General features: G+C 36.3%; 1 protein-coding gene across 3 annotated transcripts in view; it reads right to left on the bottom strand.

Moving 5' to 3' along the window:
- ATRNL1 (attractin like 1) overlaps positions 1 to 15,821 on the bottom strand; it is a 776,870-nt gene that overhangs the window by 688,136 nt on the left and 72,913 nt on the right. The gene's annotated exons all lie outside the window — the stretch shown is intronic.

Genomic DNA, 15,821 nt, shown 5'->3' with positions numbered 1-15,821 from the left:
TTACAGAGAAAAAAATACCCTCTTTAAAACATCATCATATCTTGGAGTTCCCGTAGTGGCTCAGTGGTTAACGAATCCAACTAGGAACCATGAGGTTGAAGGTTCGATCCCTGGCCTTGCTCAGTGGGTTAAGGATCCGGTGTTGTGGTGAGCTGTGGTGTGTAGGTCGCAGAGGCGGCTCGGATCCTGCGTTGCTCTGGCTCTGGTGTAGGCCGGTGGCTACAGCTCCGATTAGACCCCTAGACTGGGAACCTCCATATGCCTTGGGTGCGGCCCTAAAAAGACAAAAGACCAAAAAAAAAAAAAATCATATTTAATAGTTTTTAGAGCAAAAGGAAAAAAGGCTGATGTAAAATGGCATTAATAAGAACTTCCCAACTGTACCTCCCAAATCCTAAAGGCGTGAAAAATAGTACAAGCAATACATTAATATTATACTAACACTGAGACTCACATTGAGATTTTCCAAAAGTTTATGAGGTATTGCTAACCTAAAGTGAAATAATTTCCCTCAGGACTAACCCAGAAGAGCTTTATGATCCAAGTCAGTAAAACCATGAGCATGATTCCCCTCTGATATTCACAGATTCCTTAAAAATCCTGTCATTCTAAGTATAGCAAAAAGACAAACTGACGTTTCCTTTACTGCCAGAGCAAATTCACAGGAACTCTTATTAACTTCAATTCGAATATATATCCTACATAACCAAGTATGAAAAAAACATACATCTATTGCCTCTAATCTATTTCAGCACTTTATTTAGATATAATTTTAAAGATACAAAGAAGTTGCAATAACAGTCAAAAGATTTCCACGTTCCCATTACTTGGATTCACTAATTGTTAACGTTTTGTCCCGTTTATTAGTTCTCTCTATCCACCTTTCTTTCACACACACACACACACACACACACACACACACACGGAATAATCATTCCTATTACCCCTAAACATTTTGGTGTAAATCTTAAGAACAGGGACTTTCTTTTTATGTAGCCATATTACAGTTATCCATGTCAAGAAGTTTAACATTTACAAAATATTTTAATATGCACATATACTCAACTTGTGAATTGAAATTCATACAGTATAGGAGTTCCCAGTGTGGCTTAGCAAACCCAACTAGCATCCATGAGAACACGGGTTCCATCCCTGGCACCGCTAAGTGGGTTAAGGATCTGATGGTGCCATGAGCTGCAGGGTAGGTTGCAGACCTGGCTGGGATCTGGCGTTGCTGTGACTGTGGTGTACACAGGCTGGCAGCTAAAGCTGCGATTCTTTGACCCCTAGTCTGGGAACTTCCATGTGCCAAGGGTGCAGCCCTAAAAAGACAAAAAAAAAGAAAAGAAAGGAAATTTGTACAGTGTAGATTCCAGTCTTGGATCACTTACCACATTCAGTGGTCATGTTTCTTTAGCCATCTATAATCTGGAACAATTTTTCAGCCTTTCTCTCTCATGACAATGACATTCTTAAAGAGTAAAGCTCTCCCCCTTTTTAAATAAAATGTTCCTCATTTGATGTTTATGTGATATTGCTTCATGATTAGATTCAGGTATGCACTCCCAGTCAGAAAACTGGACGACAGAGATCAGCAACCTAAGTTCCCTCAGCCAAATCTAGCTGGCTGCTCATTTTCAAAAACAAAGACGTATTGGCACACAAGCTTATTCATTCACTTACCTATTATTCATGGCTTGCTTTCAAACTTCGGTGGAAGAACTGAGTAAATCAAATAGTGACTGTATGACCTACAAAGCCTAAAATATTTACTATGTAAATCTTTACAGGAAAAGTTTACAGAACTCTGCTGTAAGTGATATTTTCTTTAGCAGATTCCATAACCAGAGGCACACAACGTCCAATTTCCCGTGGTGTGTACTGTGAATTTTGATCACCCAGACAAGGTACTGACATTTTTCCACTACATAGTTACTATTTTTCCCCTGCACCCTACAAACAATCTGTGGGAAAAACCCTTAAATATCATGCATCTCTCGTGATGTCTCCACCTCCACAGTTCTAGCATCCATTGTTGAAACCTTCCTAAATCAATTTTTAATATGATCACTGCAAAATGAGGATTTTCAACTACAACATGCCAGTCAGCATCCGCGTAGGAAAGAGGCTTCACCTCTCCTGTTTGTATCAGTCCATGTAAGCTCATGAATTCCTATGTTTTCAATGGCTTATAATTACTTTCCAAAATTATTCTATTGCTCAAATTGTCCCAGATTTTAGCAATGGAACCTCCTTCAAGCTGACTCCTATGTTCTTTTGACAAAACCCATAACTTTCTTGAGCACTTCCTTATCTGATATACCAAAATGTACCAGGCTCATCTTTATTTTTCTCCAACCACAGCCCTAAAATCAGTCATTTCTCTAAGAAGCCCTGCTTCTTTTTCACAGGAATGTTATTAAAACTATACCTGGGAATATGGGTGATAGGTGCTCACAACGACTGAAGTGTCTGTGTTTCTAGAACCTTTCCGAGGAATCTACAATTATCTACAGCTCTCTAGCTATCTAATCATAAGCTCAAACTGATACCTCCAATTCTAACCCATGCAGACAGGATTCTCCCTTGCATTCCCCACTGCATATCCGTTATCTCCTGTCTTCCACACTGGAAGCTTCAGTTCCCAACAATATCAACACATTTATTCATTTTTTGCAATCTAACAATACTCCTAAAATAATTTCAGAATCCCTTCACCAAAAAAAATTCAAAAAACAAACCTAAAAGCTTTGTTGGTAGTTCTTCCCCACATCCACATGTGGACTAAAGGCAAACAAACACCTTGTTAAAAAGTCACTTGGATTAGTTCTTTTCCCCCTTTTTCAGTGTGATTGAATTCTTCAACTGAAACATGGTTGGGTTCATTTGTTTCAGTTTGCATTGTTCTAGAGTTTGCGTCCTCTCTTTGTAGAATTAATTTTTATAGAGAGAACACATGTTTCTAAAGGCAATATGCCTCTAAAAACCCAAACTATTTTAAACAAAATACAAACTCAGGGAAATATATTCTCACTTCCTATCCTCTCCACACCGTTCTCCTCTTCCCCTTGAAAGTAAACAACATCACTGTTGTCTGGTTTATCCTCCAGGTGGTTTTTCTCATAGAAGCAGGTATGTTTTCTGATTTCTCTTGCTTCCTTAATGTGCAAAAAGTAGTGCATTTTTGCACTTTACTTGATCACAAAATATCCTGTAAATCACTCCACTTGATTTCAGAGTTTATCATTATTTTCTGCAAGTACATGACCATGACCATCAACGTGCACGTACTGGAATTTATCCACCCATCTTAGGTGTAGCACCAAAGTAGTTTTCAAATAATATTACAATGAATAACCTCGTACATACAAATGTGTGTGTGTGTGTATTTGTATTTCTGGAGATGTAACTGCAGGATAAATTTCTTGGGATAGAATTGAGATTTATTTCTGTTCGCTCCTTAGGTGGTTTTAAAACATAGCCCAATTCGGGAGTTCCCGTCGTGGCTCAGGGGTTAACGAATCCGACTAGGAACCATGAAGTCGCGGGTTCGATCCCTGGCCTTGCTCAGTGGGTTAAGGATCCGGCGTTGCTGTGAGCTGTGGTGTAGGTTCCAGACGCGGTTCGGATCCCGCGTTGCTGGGGCTCTGGCGTAGGCTGGGGCTCTGGCGTAGGCCAGTGGCTACAGCTTCAATTAGACCCCTAGCCTGGGAACCTTCATATGCTTTGGGAGCAGCCCAAGAAATGGCAAAAAGACCAAAAAAAAAAAAAAAAAAAAAAAACACAGAAAACCCAATTCTCTCAAACTCCTACCACTGAGAAGTGGAATCTATGACCCCTCCCTTTGCATCACAGGGTTTGTGACCACTTCAGTCAAGAGAGCAGACATGATGCTATGCGACTTCTAAGGCTAGGTCGTAAAAGCTATGCAGCTTCGGCCTGGTTTCTGTGGAATGCTTGATCTTCTGAAGTTCCCTCTTGGGAACACTCCTTTTAAAACTCAACTGGCATGTTGAGAAGCCCAAACAACATGCAGCCGACATGTAATGTACCTGAGAACAGTCCCAGCTGCGCTTAGCCTTCAGTCATTTCAGCTGAGACACAATATACATGACTGAATATATATGACTGAAAAGCCTGCAGATGATTCTAGCCACCCCAGCTGTTCAAATCTTCCCTAATGGGGCCCCAGAGATCACAGAGCAGAGCAAACCATGCTGTATGTCCATGTTAAATTTCTTCATCTAGTTGACTACATTTCTGGGCTTTTATTCTATACTAATATCCTTCTATACATGTGTGCTGCATTGCCACATCATCACACTGTTCTAATTTTGGAGACTTTGCAATATGCCTTAATATCCAACGGGACAAGTCCCCTCACAGCTCTTCCTTTTCAGTCTTTTCCTAGCTATCCTTATGTGTTTATGTTTCCATATAAACTTTAGTATCAACGTGGCTCCATTTTTTTCAAAGCTGGTATTATTTTCATTGAAATTGCATTAAATTTATACATTACCTTAGGGATATACTACATTTTTGCGATGTTCATACATCCTGACCAAGAACAAGGAATATTGTTCATTTGTTTATGCTCATTTGATTTCCAGGAATGGTTTATAGTTTCCTTTATAAAGATCTGAATGTTTATTAGATTTATACCTAAGTGATTTAGCTTTATTGTAGCTATTCTGTTTTCCTTTTCCTTAATTTCTTATAACTACCTGTAATTGTGTATGTGAAAGATAGTAATTTTTGCATATTAATTTTATAAACTGTTACCTTACTGAACTGTTTTAAGTTAGTCCTATTATTGACTCTACAAGGTTTTCCAGGAATTCTATTCTATCATCTACAAATAGTTTAATTTCTCCTTAATCAATTCTTATTCTAATTGTTTCCTCTAATACTTTAAGAAGAATTTTTAAAATTCTTAATTTGATCTTAATCTTAACAGAATCTTAATAATACTCTCAATAGAAATGCCTGTTTTCCCATATAAGATGCTGGCTTTGGGATTGAAATACATATATTTACTCTGTTCAAACAGTAGCCATTTCTATTTTCTCAAGTTTTATTAGGACTGGATTTTTTAAACATCAGTGAAGATAATCACATGATTTTACTCCCTAGACCTAATAAATAATAAATTTTATTAATAAATTTCTTAATATTTAATATCCTCAGATTCCTGATTAAATATCCTACTTGATCATGTATATTTCTTTCTTTTTTTGGCATTTTTTTTTAATGTGTGTTGGAGTCTTTTGATTTTATTTAGGATTTTTGAGGTGATATTTAAAAGGAAGTATTTTAATTCCTTTTTAATCATAGGTCTATAATTTTCTCTTTCTGTGCTAAATGTATCCAGTTTAAGTTTAATGTTATACTTTTCTTTCTAAAATAAATTCGTAAGCTTCCTTCCTTTTTTATGCTCTAAAACAAGCAAGTTGGGACTATCTTGTTTATTAAGGTTGCTAAAATTCCCCCTGAAATATCACCTAGGCTTGATGCCTTCTCTACTTTGGAAATTACTCTACATAAACTTTCTATTTCTACTGGGTTCAATTTTAGGAAACTGTAATTTTCTAGGGAATCATCTATTTCTTCAAAATTTTCAAATTTATTTGCATAGGTATACAAAGCATTCTCACTTTTTAAAATTTCCTCTGTCAATATTATTTCCTCCGTGTCATTTCTTATTTTGTATATCTTTGGGTCTTCCTTTGCTTCTCGATTTAATGAGCTAGTGGCTTATCTATTTTTTTAAAAAAGAGTTCAATCTATAAATTGATCTATTGTCTTTTGTGTTCATCATTAATTTCAGCTTTTATTATTATTTCCTCTCTGGTACTTCTTTTATGGTGCTTTTTCTTATTTTATGAGTTGGAGATGTGGTTCATTTATTTTCATTCATATTAATACAGCTGTTTAGTGCCATACTTCTCTGAAAATTGCTTTCAATGTATCTCATAGATTCTTATATGTTATTTTTACTGTCATTATTTTTCAGCAATTTTGTAATTTAAGCTTATATTTATTTCCTCTTTCACCTAACAGAAAGGCTTTATTTAATATTGAGGTATTTAATTTTAGTATTTCCACCTTTTGGAAACTACTGATATTTTCTTTGTACTCTAACATATGATCAACTCGCTTTTTGCGAGTTATCTGTGTGCATCTTAAAAGATTACATTGTCTATAGTCAGGCTGTATTATTCAATATACATTCTTTTGTCCTGTCAAATACTGAGTAATGCCTGACTTGTTTTGTACTGAAAGCAATGCTATTGCCCTTTGCATCATCTGTAATTTCATTTTTATATAGATGGTTATTGGGTTATTTGGTGCACAGATATTCTTCTATATCTATAATATTTTAAGGTAAATTTTTTAAAATGTTATAAGGTGTTCTTGTCTCATATAATGTTAGGTGGCTTGAATTCTACTTTCCCTGGAATGAGGAATAAAATCCCTGCTTCCTCATCATATTCATGTTCCTAGGAAATCGTTCCTCATCCCTTCACTTCAGCCTTTCTAAATCAATGTGTTTCAGATGTGTCTTCTACGTGCAGAGTTGGATTTTGCTTCATGCACTAATTTGAAAATGTTTTCTTTAAACAAGTAACTTAATCTCATTCACATTTATTATAATATTATGTTGAATCTCAACTTTGTCATATTATTTTATAATTACTGAGTGTATTATGATATGTTTTCTGATTTTCTATTTGATGTTTTCTTTTTATGGTATCTAGGAAAGTTAAGTTTTTGTTCTAGCAGTTTCCTTTGTTTATATACCTTTAATAGTGCCCTTAATAGTGCTCTTCTTTCCTGCTTAACTTTTAATATCTGTATGTCAAATATTAATCCTAAATATACCAGAAACGATAGTAATCAATATTTACTATCAGGGTTCAATAGTTCCTTTCAGTTGTTTTATGTTATCAAGCCATGTTATAAATAATTTATAGAATAAAAGGATAATGAAAAACTACTTTTTGCAAATTTCAATAATTTAGATATAGCAGACTTCTTTGTATCAAACAAATGTTGGTTAATAAACATACTAAAAAAATAAAAATATATTGTTCACTCATTGATTATTGAGCTTGAAAAAATTATTTAGGATATCATCTTATTATGAAGATTCACGGTCTGAAATTTAATGTTAATGATCAATTCCACTATCATTATAGGCATAAAATGAAAAAGTCTGAATCCTCAACTGTGTTCAATAAAACCTAAAAATAGGCTGCTATGATAATGACTCCAATCTTCTCTTATGCCTTCCTTAAAATAATTTGGGCACTGCAATAAGAAAACTGAAAAATGACAACATATCTCCTGTGGCATCATCTTTCTAAGCAACTTATTTCTTGTTAATTTTTTAGCATAGTTGGGAATAACTGATGAGCAATACATTAATTCTTAGAATGATAAAATAACAAAATATTTTAAAATATAGGGAAAATAAGAACACTAGGATCACACAAAGAATCTTAGATTTGTAAAGGGGTGCAATAGATCCATCTTAATAATTACATATAGAAGATTTTATTCTCTATTTTTTAAATAAGCAAATGTTCTTTGTTCTTTGAAACATTTCAAAGAAAGAATGAAATTTATGAAATAACAATCTTCATGGATAGTTGGGCCTGCTCAAAAAAGAAACTAAAACACTAAAGCTGGGTTGGATACGCCCTTATACTACATCAAGAATTAAATGACATCCTTTGATTCCTACCTCTCATCTGCAGTGGTCCACGTTCTTTTCCTGCTTTCCCCTTTCTCTCTTCCTTCTCCTCCCATTTTTAGTTGCATTCTTTCAACTTGGAAAGAACATATAATACTTGCATACTAGTCATTACTGACATCTCCACCACTCTTGCTTTATCCTTACCTCTAAAATTAAAGACATGCAATGCTCTCCATCAGTCTTTTACCTGAAGTATTTCCATACCTCTTTGCTAGATGGGGTTTTTTCTCTAGGAGAGAGCTTTATAAATTGCAGCCATGGGCCAAATCCAGCTCACCAACTGTTTTTATGAATTGAGATTTACTGGAACAGGGACACACTCATTCATTTATGATGGTTTTGTTTTGTTTTGTTTTTGTTTTTGTTTTTGTTTTGGCTGCTTGCGTACAGCTTCAAAGGCAGAATTGAGTGGCGACAATACAGACTGTGTGGCTTACAATTATTTACTATCTAGATCTTTACCCAAAAAAAAGTTTGCACATTTCTACTGTAGGAGAAATGTCAAGGGACATATATACAGAATGACTTGAGTTTTGCCATGTTCAAACTGTTTTTTATATAGCCTTGACACATGAAAAGACTGTTTGGCAAAATATAAAAACCCTTGGCCTATATTTTCTTTCTGTGAGTTTCATGAAGAATTTGCTCCATGGTTGCTATGATTTGTAGGTTGCTTTTGAGAAATCTGATACTAATCTTCTCACGTGTCCTTGTAAGATATTTCATCTTTCTGCTTGAAGAGCCTGGACATTTTTTTCTTTATCTTTTAAAATATAGTATGTTTACCAAGATGTATCAAAACTGCTGCTGTGGGTGAATTTGACCAGGTACCCAACCTAAAGGCTCATAAACAGGAAAATGGATAGGCAAGTCATGAAAGAGTCAGATAATAAAATATAGTAATGCAAAAAAGTTAACTGTAGGAATACCTAACAACATGAATAAATTTTGGTAATACAGTGGTGAAAGAAATAAAGCTTCAGAAAACAGCATAAGATATTATTTCCTCTTTAAAAAAATACAAAAACAAGTAAACAAATCAATATGCCATATAAGCATAATGTATATGTGACAAAGCTAACTTTTTTAAAAAATACATAATAAGAAATTCTGGATTTCAAACTAATGGAGAGGCAGAAAACTTTTTAAGAACATGAATGATTATAAAGAGAACACATAAAAGAACACAACAAATGGTTATCTTTTAAAACAAATAGCATCTTATTAGATATACTTTGGGGAGTGATTTTGCTAGTAAGACATGACTATTTCTTCTTCTCCTTTTTCTTTTTATGGGGGGGAGGAGGCATGCCTGTGACATGGGGAAGTTCCCAGGCCAGGGATCAAACCTGTGCCACAGCAGTGACAATGCTGGATCCTTAACTGCTAGGCCACCAGGGAACTCCAATATATGACTACCTCTATGTTGATGACATAATAACCAAATAAGGTAGATTTAGAGTAAACATAATTACAAAAAGAAAACTTAGTAGAATAGTCAATAAAATATAAAATAATATAGAAACAAATAAGAGCGCTGCTTATTTAAAAAGTTAGAATTGGAGTTCCCGTCGTGGCTCAATGGTTAATGACTCCAACTAGGAACCATGAGTTTGTGGGTTCGATCCCTGGCCTCGCTCAGTGGGTTAAGGATCTGGCATTGCCGTGAGCTGTGGTGTAGGTTGCAGACGCGGCTCAGATCTGGTGTTGCTGGGGCTCTGGCGTAGGCCGGTGGCTACAGCTCCGATTCGACCCCCAGCCTGGGAACCTCCATGTGCTATGGAAGCGGCCTAAGAAATGGCAAAAAGACAAAAAAAAAAGTTAGAATAGTTAATGCTCTTGAAAATTGTTTGGTAAATATATCAATCTTTAATATTAAGAGAAATACAATGCTACAGATTACCACGTTAAAACTTAAAAATTCAAGAATAATAGTAGAAGAAATGGACTAAAAGACTTAGCTCCATCCTATTCCAAAAGGTTTGTTTTCCTTCTGACACTTTTCTCCATTAACAAAGTGTAATGTCCTCCCACAAACACCTTTCTCCCAACCTCCAGGGTCCTAATACCTAGGTATATATGAAGGACCATTTAGTTTAAAAGTTTCATTTAAATCTCTAAGAACTAATAGTAGATCCAATCAGCCAGGATCTTGAAAGGAAACATGACATGCTCAAAACGAGTGATTATAAGGAGTCAAGTAAAAAAGACTGTTTACAAAAGTATGGCCAGGGCAATATCCTGGGACTATCATAGCAGAAAGCCTTTATTATCCTTTGGCATGCAAAAGCAAGAGGAGGGATGATTTGCAAAACTCTAGAGAGCAGCTGTAGTGGCTAAGAACACCTGACAGTTCAGCCTTCGGCAAGGTAACCTAATCAACCCAAGAAGACTCAGACGGGATGGAGTGGGAGGAATAAGGCACCTTAACCTCACTCATCCCCCACCTTCTGATCTACTGCTGGCGCTTCCCACTGGCTGATCCTGATAGAAAGCTGGAGGGCATGGGAGCAGAATGCACATGGTGGTTCCTTCTAGGTGCTATTAACTTCTTTGCTCCCCTTCACAAGCCAGTTTCCTTGAAAGGACTGACTTTGCCCATTGTGTTCAATTCTACTTCTCTCACTTCTTATTAAATCCAATCCAGTCAGGCTTTAAACCCACTGCTACACAAAAACTGTTCTTGTCAAAATCCCCAGGGACCTGCCCAGTACTAAATTCAATGGTCAGCCCTTAGTAATTATTTCACTTGACCTATCACCAGAGCAGCACTTGGCATAGCTGCTTACTCTTCTGTTTAATAATCTTTTATCATTTGGCTTCTAGCTCACTGTACTCTGTTCCTTTCTCATATCCCTCTTCTCCCCTACCTCTTATCTTTGGAACACCCTAGGGCTCAATCCTTCTCTCCTTTATATCTACACCCAATTCCTTAGTGATCTGATCCAGGCTCATGGCTTTAAGTGCCATCAATTTCCCAAGAAGTCCCAAATGTACATCTCCAGCCCAGATCTCTCGCTATAGAACTCAGGACCCATAGATCCAACTGCCCACTGGACATTTTCATTTTGATGTTTAAAGGACATCTCACATACAACATGTAGAAACTGAACTCCTAACCTTCACCCCACATCTGCTTCAGAGTCTTCTGTGTGTCAACTGATGGCAAGTTCATCTTTCCAGTTACTCATGCCAAAAACCCTGGAATCACCCTTAAAGCTTCATTTTTTCTCAGCCTCTACATCCAAACCCTCAGCAAATACTATCAGTTCTACTTTAAAAATGTATAAAACAAATTGACTGGTTCTCATTATTTCTAATACTACAACATTGGTTTAAGCCAGCATCATTACCCAGATTACTTTAGGAGTAAATAAAATAATGTATTTTGTTATTTAAAGTATGTAATTTTATTATTAAGATATAAAAATGAATGGATTTGCTTTGTATTTAAATAACTCAGAATTTCTAAATTACTCATAATTCATCTATTGTCCTTATAAAACTCATAAATCATATATTCTTTCCATTTCCATCTTATTCTACATTCATAAATATACCTGACAAGTCATGCTATTAATAAGACAAAAATCAAACCAATAATGCCCTGTTGATGAATTTATTTAGAAAGGTATTTTGATTATAAAATAAGCCAAAAAAAAAAACCTCTGTAGAAATAGTTTAAAATTTACCAAAACTACAATTGACATTCTGTAATCAAATCATTCCAAATAAAAATAAAAACCTACCAACCAATGAATATACAAAATAACAATCTATATCAACATTTACCATTCAGAGATTACAACAAGTAGTTGTGCCTTCCTAACCATTCCTGGAAAGTATAACCACCACCACATCTCACGTCTGAATGAGACTATCCTTCAATAAAGGGAAATACTAAAAGAATAAAATATATTCTGTGAACTGTAAAGTATAATCAGTAGGGAGATGGACTAGAGAAGGCATGTACTCACCAGTGGCCTACAGATTTGGTTTTAATGGCCAACACTGCAAGTAAACACAAGTAGGTATAAGACCACAGAACTTCTATACACTATATAAAGTCAGGATCCCTAAAGGGTTATACCTTCAATGAAAAAGTGAGAGTATTTTTCTCTCTGCTAAAGCAGACAGAAAACATCTACTTCAGTCTTGGCTCAACCCAGTGAGAAAAACAAATTTGGAAGTTCCCGTCGTGGCTCAGTGGTTAACCAACCCAAATAGCATCCATAAGGACACGAGTTCGAGTTCGATCCCTGGCATCGCTCAGAGGGTTAAGGATCTGGCGTTGCCATGAGCTGTGGTGTAGGTCACAGACACGGCTCAGATCCCGCATTGCTGTGGCAGCCACAGCTCTAACTTGATCCCTAGCCTGGGAACCTCCACATGCCACTGGTACGGCTCTAAAAGACAAAAAGACCAAAAAACAAAAAAGTTTGGTCATAGACCAGACATCATGTCACACTGGGGCATAAAGTCATCCTACATACAAGCTATAAAACACACACACACACACACACACTGGAGTTCCTGCTGTAGTACAGTGGGTTAAGAATCCAACTCAGGTCGCTGCAGAAGTGCAGGTTCAATCTCTGGCCTGGGAACTTTCATATGCTGCAGGTGGGGCCATAAAAAAAAAAAAAAAAAAGGCCAAAATTTTAATTTAATTTGGAACTGGATTGCTATGCCTCCAGAAGTCAATACTCTCTCTAGCGTAGGGGTAGGCAAAGTAAGACCCCAGGACTAAATCTAGAACAAGACCATGCCCATTTGTTTACATATTATCTATGGCTCCTTTCACGTTACAACAGCAGACCTGATTAGTTTTAACAAAGACCACATAGTCCACAAAGTCTAAAGTAGTTACCATCTGGCTCTTATGGAAAAGACTGTGACCTCTAACATAAAATACTTAAAATAATGTCACATGTATTCAAAACAAGATGAATTCAATCAGCAGAAACAGCAGCCTATAAATTGTCGGTTGATCAAAGAGTAAAAGTATTGGTTAACTTAAACATGGTTAAGTATTCATTTTAAAACTTCAGGGAGTTCCCATTGTGGTGCAGTAGAAACAAACCCGACTAGCATCCATGAAGATGTGGATTCGATTCCTGGCTTCGCTCAGTGGGTTAAGGATCTGGCATTGCCACAAAGCTACGGTGTAGGTGGCAGACACAAATGGGATCCCGTGCTGCTATGGCTGTGGCGTAGGCCAGTAGCTAGAGCTCCAATTTGACCCCAAGCCTGGGAACTTTCATATGCTGCAGGTACAGCCCTAAAAAGCAAAAAAGAAAAAAAAAAACTTCAAAATTACCACCAATGGTTCAAGTAAAAGCATGGTGACAGTTTAATTCTGAATCTTCCCATTCTCCTCAGGGAAGACATGGAAAATAAGGAAAACATGGGGAGGGGGGAGTTAAAGAAAAAGAAAAGAAAATTTCCAGAGAAACTAGGAATTTCGTAAAATGCTATACCTTGAAATTATAGGATGTACCTACTTTTCAAGCATTTACGAAAACTGGGCCCAAAAAAAAAAAAAAATCACAATAAATCACAAAAAGTAGAAATAACTACAACATTCCCTGTAGAAATGGTTTGGTTTATTATTCACTATAATAAACCAAAAATTAAAAACAAAGAGTTCCCATAGTGGCTCAGTGGTTAATGAATCCAACTAGGAACCATGAGGTTGTAGGTTCGATCCCCAGCCTTGCTCAGTGGGTTAAGGATCCAGCGTTGCCATGAGCTGTGGTGTAGGTCACAGATGCGGCTTGAATCCCATGTTTCCGTGGCTCTGGTGAAGGCTGGCAGCTACAACTCCAATTAGACCCCTAGCTTGGGAACCTCCGTATGCCCCAGGAGCAGCCCTAGAAAAAGGTAAAAAGATAAATAAATAAATAAATAAATAAATAAAACAATCTTTCCATATAGAAAATTTTAACTTTTGCTTAAACAACTCTTGGGCCAATCTGAAAACTCAGAAGGACTCAGCCACATCTGCTTCACTGCTAACATGAGTTTGTTATGATAATAATATGTGTAAACCAGCTTATTCAAGGTAGCATTGCTTATTAACCATTACACTCTAAAATGTTCCTATCACCAGAGTTTTCTAGAGATTTCTTCTATTTTCTCAGTAAAATATGAAGTAAGGTCACCAGCTGCGAGTAATGATGAAGAATGAAGTGCTGAAAGTTTGAAGAGAGAGGAAAATTATGAAACAATCATCTTGGAGAGTTGTATGAGAAACTGGTAATTATTAACTTAAAACTACATAAGTGAGAAATACGCATAAGAGAGAGTGAGAGATAGTGGAAAACTGATAGGAGGCTCAATAGACTACAGGGTCCAGTAAGGGTGAAGAACTGTCAGGGTTTGGATACTCTTCAGGAGAAAGCTGGAAAGATCAATAGCACCTGAAGAGAAAGACCCCTGAAATGGAAACCATGGGATTCACTGCAGGTACACAAGGTCGAGTAGAACAATGGGAGAGAAAGACTCAAGCAAGATGGAAAACAAGATCTTTGGAAGAAAGACCAAAAAATTGAGAGGCCAATCATTACAAAGTCTACAAATAACAAATGCTGGAAAGAGTGTGGCCAAAAGGGAACCCTCCCAAACTACTGGTCAGATGAATATTGGTGCAGCCACCATGGAAAACAGTATGGTCAGAAAACTAATAATACAGCTAACATATGATCCAGCAATTCCACTCCTGACATATAACCAGACAGAACTATAATTTAAAAGATACATGCACTCCAATGTTCATAGCAGCACTATTTACAATAGCTAAGACATGGAAACAATTTAAATGTTCGTCAACAGATGAATGGATAAAGAAGATATGCTACATACACACAATAGAATATTATACAACCATAAAAAAGAATGAAATAACGCCATTTGCAGCAACATATATGGACCAAGAGTTATCATACTAAAGTGAAGTGAGACAGAAAGAGAAAGACAAATAACAAATGATATCACTTATATGCAGAATCTAAAATATGACACAAATGAACTTATATATGAAAGAAACAGACTCAGAGAACATGTTTGTGGTTGTCATGGGGTGGGATGGGAAGGGATGGATTGGAAATTTGGGATTAGCAAATGAAAACTATTATATAGAGAATGGATAAACAATGAGGTCCTACTGTATAGCAAAGAGAACTATATTTAGTATCCTATAATAAACCACAATGGGGAAAAAAATGAGAGGCCAGAGTATTTAATTGGACACTAAAATACCCATAAAAACATGTGGCTAATGTATGTGGAATAGAGTGACAGTGAAGCAGAAGCTATTCTTCCAGAAATTATGCAGAGTGATCTAAAGAGCAATAAAAGGGAGCACAAAGGAGAAGTACTAAGTGGGAAGAATCTGATAATAGAAGATTAAAAGCTGAGTGACTGAAAGGAGGAAAGACTAAAACCAGAGTGGAAATGGTAAAATGTAGTATGGAGGATACACACCCCAATTCCGGCCCAGTTGTACTGGGGATGTGAAAAAGGAAACAGATGACCTAAAAGGACTACAGGGGAAACAGAGGAGTATTTAGAAGGGAATCGTCTAAATCTTCCTCTGAGCACGCAAGCACTCTTATTGCTGCTAATAGTGATCCACAAATGAGTTTTCTCATTAAAACTGCACAAAAACTCTAAATAGTTGTCTACATACAAAACGGCCAAAACCATGAGTTTATAATACTGGCCAGAACCAGAAATGGAGTATGTTCTTGAATCTAAATAGACATCATAAGATATACTAGTAGACAAATTTAAAAAAAAAAAAAAAAGCTTATAACTCTGAAAATGTTGTAAAGAATTCAAAAGATTAAGTACCAGCAAAATAACGAAGAGTATTTAAGAGTACAATACAGAAAGCTATATGTAAACTCCCCCAGTCACCTTCACACACCAGATATAATCTTTTATAGAAGCCAAAAGACTATCCTTGGGAAGCTTACTTTAAAAGAGTAACACATACATAGAGATACTGCAATAAGATTAGGAACAGAGCCCTGAAAAATGAAAAATCCTGAAATCATGG

This window comes from Sus scrofa, chromosome 14 (assembly GCF_000003025.6).
Source record: "Sus scrofa isolate TJ Tabasco breed Duroc chromosome 14, Sscrofa11.1, whole genome shotgun sequence".
In the NCBI taxonomy this organism is placed as follows: Eukaryota; Metazoa; Chordata; class Mammalia; order Artiodactyla; family Suidae; genus Sus; species Sus scrofa.
The sequence above is the reverse complement of the archived record's forward strand: the minus strand, read 5'-3'. Positions and strand labels throughout refer to the sequence as shown.